Genomic DNA, 5,963 nt, shown 5'->3' with positions numbered 1-5,963 from the left:
TTATTATGAAACCATCTAAGGGGAATTTAAAGGGGCTTTTTTTGAGTTCATTTGCAGGTTTACAGACAAATAATAGCTTGAATACCATCAGGAAGAAGTCCTAATGCTACATTAGGATTTACAGTACATTGTTGTGTTTTGGCACTACATAAAGCAGAATTTCAGTTTGTAAAACATTTTTTTTTGCCTTTCATGTTAACAAGTCAGTAACTAGAATATATTGATAATATCAATAATAATAGGAGAGCATTCATGCTAGCCTGTCTGGAATCAATGACCTGAACGCACTAAAGAATGATTCACAGTTTACCACACAAAGCTGCAGCTTCTGGTATTGATTTAATGCATATAAGCCTTTCCACCCCATAGATCACAAATGACGTCGTTGCACCTCTGATATCACATCTGATATCTGTTCATTCATTTGGTTTTTAGACCACACTACCTCAGCATTGTACAGCACTACTTATTTCCAGCTTTAACAGAGAGAAGCAACCCTTTCCTTCAAGATTTATATGTAATATTGGTATGCGGTTTGATTTTGAGAAAACATTGAAACACAAAGAGGCTGCAAAGAAAGAATAACTGATTTTGTGTATCTTAGCTGTGGTTAAAACATTAAGGATGTGATCAGCAATAATCATCAGCTCATTCACATGAGCCATATCAGTTGAACTACTAAGTGTAAAAGCACTGGTTTAATTTGTTAAGTTTGTCATATGATCTCAAAGTTCCATCACTGGCACCTGAAATTATTCTGTTAAAATCAAAATCATTAAATCAAAATCTTCTTCGTCTTTAAATGTGTACAGACAACTCAAACCTTTTCTCTGCTTCTCTGTTCTAGCAAGAATCCTGTGGATATTCTGGAGGTCTACCTTTGAACATGCCTGCACATGGATTGTACATGCATGACACAAGCTTGCACATGGTTAGATTGTGTTTTAAATCAAATCAATCTTTATTTATATAGCATCTTTTACAATCAAAATTGTTTCAAGGCACTTTCCAGAATCCCAGGGCCTGACCCCAAACAAGCAACAGTGGCAAGGAAAAACTCCCCTTTAACAGGAAGAAACCTTGAGCAGGACCAGGCTCATGTAGGGGGACCCTCCTGCTGATGGGGGGGCGGTAGAGAGAGAGGAGAGGGGGGAGAGGAGAGGAGAGGAGAGGAGAGGAGGAGGAGGGAGAGGAGGAGGAGAGGGGAGGAGAGGAGAGAGTAGGAGAGGAGAAGAGAGGCGAGTAGAGGCAAGGAGTGGCCTATAACAACATTGCTAAGATGTTAACCTAACGATTAGACGACCCCCTAAGTATGATAATTTGTCTGTCTATGACAGTAACTGGAACTACAGAATTAGTAACAATAAGGTTTTTCAAAGAGGTAGGTTTTAAGTCTGATCTTAAAAGTAGCAATGGAGTCAGCCTCCCGTACCTGGACAGGGAGCTGGTTCCATAGCAGGGGGGCTGGTAGCTAAATGCTTGGCCCTCCATTCTACTTCTAGAGCCTCTGGGAACCACAATTAGATCAGCATTCTGAGAGCGGAGCGGTCTATTGGGCTGGTAAGGTATCACTAGCTCCTCCAGGTAGGGTGGAGCTAGGCCTCTGAGGACCTTATAGATCAAAAGAAAGGTTTTAAAAATTATTCAAAATTTAACGGGCAGCCAATGAAGAGACGCCATTACAGGAGTTATGTGATCTCTTTTGTCAATACCTGTCAGAACTCTGGCTACAGCATTTTGGATCAGCTGGAGGCTTCTTAAAGAGTTGTTTGGACACCCTGATAATAAAGAATTACAATAGTCCAGCCTGGAAGTAACAAATGCATGGACTAACTGAACTAAATGAAGGTCTCATCAGCTCTATTCAGTATGCTTCAATAAAAGTTAATTCAAAAGCAACACCCCGACTTCGGAATTCACAAAAAGTACTGCAGGACTATTTCTCCATCTTGTGGCCAAATTGTGCCACTGCGTCTTTGTCGCCGCTGTCCCATGACGTCACCCACATAAAGGCGTCCTGCTATTTCACGCATCATTAAGTTGCATCAACTCCTGACAATGATGAAGATAATTGGATTTTAAATTAACACAGTTCCTAATTTGTTACAGAGACTGATGGGGATTATCCATGCGTGCCGGCCCTGGATTAACGTCTTGTCGCACGGCTCATCGATGGTTCCTATCCTCAAATCGCCTCGTGTGTTTGGAGGAGACAAACAATGATGAAGGACTTTCATGAGCCTTTTACTTTTAAGTTTGTAAGGTCATTATTAGTATTCCGAGGGTTTCAAATCTCCCACTCAATACAACAGGTAATCTGTGGAGTCAAATTGTCAATGACTGCAGATTTCTGTGCCGTTGCTTCCTTGACCTTTCTACACATCAAACTCGCGAGCTTATATGTATCATCAATCCAACCCAGCCTGTCGGCAAATTAACGAGGCAACATGGACAAGAATGGGAAAAGGAAGATGCACCCTGGATGACAACAGCAGCCATTTTATTATTTGAACTCTGTCTGTCTGTCTGTCTGTCTGTCTGTCTGTCTGTCTGTCTGTCTGTCTGTCTGTCTGTCTGTCTGTCATTCCATTAGTAATTTACAGTTTGTTGACAGTAAATGTCCTTGTGAATGTATATGTAATTTGTCATGGGTTGCATTTTTTTCTATCTGCATGACTAACTCTTGCATCAATTTAGAAATCATCAACATTGCCATCATTGTGTCACATATTATGACACTGTTAATTTTTTTAAATCCTCATTTTGGAAATTGTCAAAAATCGCCGGGCCATGGGTGTAATTGACCATGAGCACAGCGAGATGGCGACATAGATTAAATGTAATGTAAAGACTTAAAGATCTTTGTGCTCGGTGGAAAGGTCATTGATTTCAGTGTCAGCATGCATGCATATGATGTAAAGAGATAAATATTTTCCTCCCCAAAGATTTCTCTATGTTTGTGGAAAAATTCCAATCTTCCCACTCTGAGCTCCATGTGTGTACTGCAGAGCTACTACCATTTAACCTTGAAACTAATTCTAATAATTTAAGATGAATTGCTCTCTGCATCGCTGCTCAATGCTCCTGTCTGAATATGACAACTCCACTGCAAAGGCGTATATGCTGAAATAGGGAGACAAAATTTTTCCGGTCTGCTTTGTCCATCGTCTTATTTTTTCCCTGATGTTACTAAAGCCTTGCATATGTCGAGGAACTGCCTCCTGAAAACAGCTTTTCAGTAACTGCTGCTGAGATTATCTTCTGCATATATATATTTTAGCGTGTCCTTTTGACAGAACAAATGAAAGTTGATACACCAGCACAACATTTTCCACTTGAAGTAGGACACACCTCTCATTTTTCTTTGGCTGACCCTCATCTTCACATTAAACCCTCATGTCCTGTTTATTTTTTGGAGATTTCAAAGAAGAAATGAATGAAAATGTAAATAGCTGTTTTTAAACAAGAATTGGTGTGTGGAAATACAGTTTTAGCCCATTTCCATTGATAGCCATGCATGGTTAAAAAAAAGATGAAGGTTTCCTGCACCCAGGAGGAACGAAAAAATATATATAACTCCTCATCTGCATTACTCAGATGATAAAAGATGATTTTGCTGCTTTTGTTTAGACATAGAGTTTCATTCGAAGCAGAAGGCTTGCAGTTGGATTGAATGCCACACTGAAATCAAATATTAAAATAGAATGTGACTTATTTACATGTACATCATCGAAGGCTTTCTTTAGTGCTACTGTTGCCATGGAAACCTCCCCATTGAAACATGTTAATTAGCCAGGAACTCGACTGACAGGCAGTTCACCACTCTCAATGTCTTTGCAGGGGAATGGAATGCAGGATTTATGGCAATAAATTTGAAGCTAGAAAAATCAGAGAAGTAGCATGTTTTTGATAAGAATGACTGATGCATTCAAGAGGATACGAACAGATTTAAATTAATCATGTACACAATTGTAGTATAGAGCTTAGTTTAGACGTCATGTAATTGACTGGTACATAAAGAACATACAGCGGCATTTGTTATACCTATCAATCATTTAAAATGAAGTTGTCTGGGTTTGAGGAAGTTCTTCAGTGAAACGGGCGAAACAGCGCCTCTGGTGGCGGAGTAGCAACATGACGGGCGACAGGGGCAGATGCGTCCTTATGAGTGGAATAAAAGTTTAAACAGAGTTGATGTCAGTGATTTTTCGTCTTAAAACAACCTGTCCTGACTTGTCAGATGACCAACAGCAGCCGGACAGCCATGGAGGCGAAATTCAAATTCAATGTCTTCACACAAATTAGTTCCATTTGCCACACGTGTTGAAAGAGAACCTTCACAAAGTCGTCGACAACGCGGAATATTGTTTACCAGCACCACAACGAACAAAAAAGAGGAGAACACACAGGAAAATAACGTCAAAGTAATTAAATGCTGTTGAGACCGTCTTTTTTCTGCTGGCTTATTTGTTCTCATTGCTGACTGTATTTAATGATGACTGTGGAGGCTTTTAATGAACCCTGGGCGCGTGCGTGAGGCTCGAAATATACATTTTAAATGTTTTTCCCTGTTGAGTGCAGTACGATTCCTCCATGTGGTTGGTTTTGATTTCAAGCTGAGTTGTATACTATTTACCTTTTTTTTTTCTCAATTGCTGATGTTAACTGAAGTTTTTTTCCAGGGAGTTTTACGTTTTTCCTGGCCGTCATGGTAACGCACGGACCACACTTGTAATTGGACTGGTTCTGGTTCTCTAAAGAAGGTCGATGTAGATTTGTCTCCAGGCTATGTGGGCTGCATATGAAAAGATCTGGCCCCAAAGGTTTGTCTGGGGAGTTTCTCCTCATTCACTTCAATATTCTCACTTTTACATCCAAAATTGGGATTTTTTTCCTTTTTTCTGCATCTACATAAGGCTTTAAGTGCAACAGCAATGAATTGGTTTGTTAAATCAGTTTGTGTGTGTCACTGAAGATGGAACGGCAGAGAAATACTGAGGCGTTAACACGATGTTGGGAGCTGTGTGGGGATACAATTGTGAGTTGACGAGTCATGATGCTATACAGTTTTGATGCACCTTTTTTTTTCCATGGAATGTGTTTCCATTTGGTTTTTCGCTGGAGTGTTTCTTGCTGAATGAAGTGTTACTTCTGACCTAAATTTAAATATTTTGACGTCGATTTGTGACTTTGATCGCTACATGTTCAGCGTATTTCAGGATCGTTCCCATGAATGCTGATGTGCCTCTGCCTTGGTGCTGCAGGGGACCTCGGTTCCATAGGCAGGACTTAAAACTGACGTCTGATCCGAGTTACTTTATGAACTCACCTGTTTGCTGTAAATCAAATAAAACTTTCCCGCTGAGCAAAATAAACCACCACCATAGAAAATTATCCCCCATTAAGGCGGTGCTGCTCCTCTCCAAGCGCCTGGCTAATACCTAACCCACTAAGTAGCGCTGCAAAACAAGGCCATAAAGTGGGCCTGTGGTGTCTGCGCACATAAAATAGATGGAGACAGATGGGAAATTTAATGTGAGTAAAGTTCTTTTAGGTCTGGGCTTTGTGGCCCACTCCAGCATGTGGGAGGAATTGGAGGGAAGGAGCAGGTAATGACTTGTAAGGGAATCGTGTCTGCACGCCAGGCAGGCAGATTTCATTCAGCTGGAGGAGTTGGACGTTTCTCGGTGAGAAATTAGAAAGGGTCACGGGTATTAAGGGAGAGAATGGTGCTGATAACGAGAGCGGCTTGTAAATAAATCCGCATTGGCTTTGGGTGTCGGAACAAATCCATTTCGACTGGGTCTTAAAGGGGACTTAAATCTAATTATCATGACCACATCACTGTAAACAAATAGGATTTTCTTAATGTTCTTCTGGCTGAACTGCTGGCCTCAAGTAAAGATGTCCATTATGAATCAGTGAAGCTTGTGTTTAGTGTTTGCTGATTTTTATTTTATTGG

General features: G+C 40.5%; 1 long non-coding RNA gene across 1 annotated transcript; it reads left to right on the top strand.

Annotated features, from left to right (window-relative positions):
* Positions 1-375: 375 nt before the first annotated feature.
* Positions 376-4,190, top strand: LOC130522673 (uncharacterized). Its single transcript, XR_008949674.1, has 2 exons — positions 376-931; positions 2,110-4,190. It is a non-coding gene; the product is annotated as an uncharacterized LOC130522673 (long non-coding RNA).
* The last annotated feature ends 1,773 nt before the right edge of the window (positions 4,191-5,963 follow it).

This window comes from Takifugu flavidus, chromosome 3 (genome assembly GCF_003711565.1).
Source record: "Takifugu flavidus isolate HTHZ2018 chromosome 3, ASM371156v2, whole genome shotgun sequence".
Lineage (NCBI taxonomy): Eukaryota > Metazoa > Chordata > Actinopteri > Tetraodontiformes > Tetraodontidae > Takifugu > Takifugu flavidus.
The sequence above is the reverse complement of the archived record's forward strand: the minus strand, read 5'-3'. Positions and strand labels throughout refer to the sequence as shown.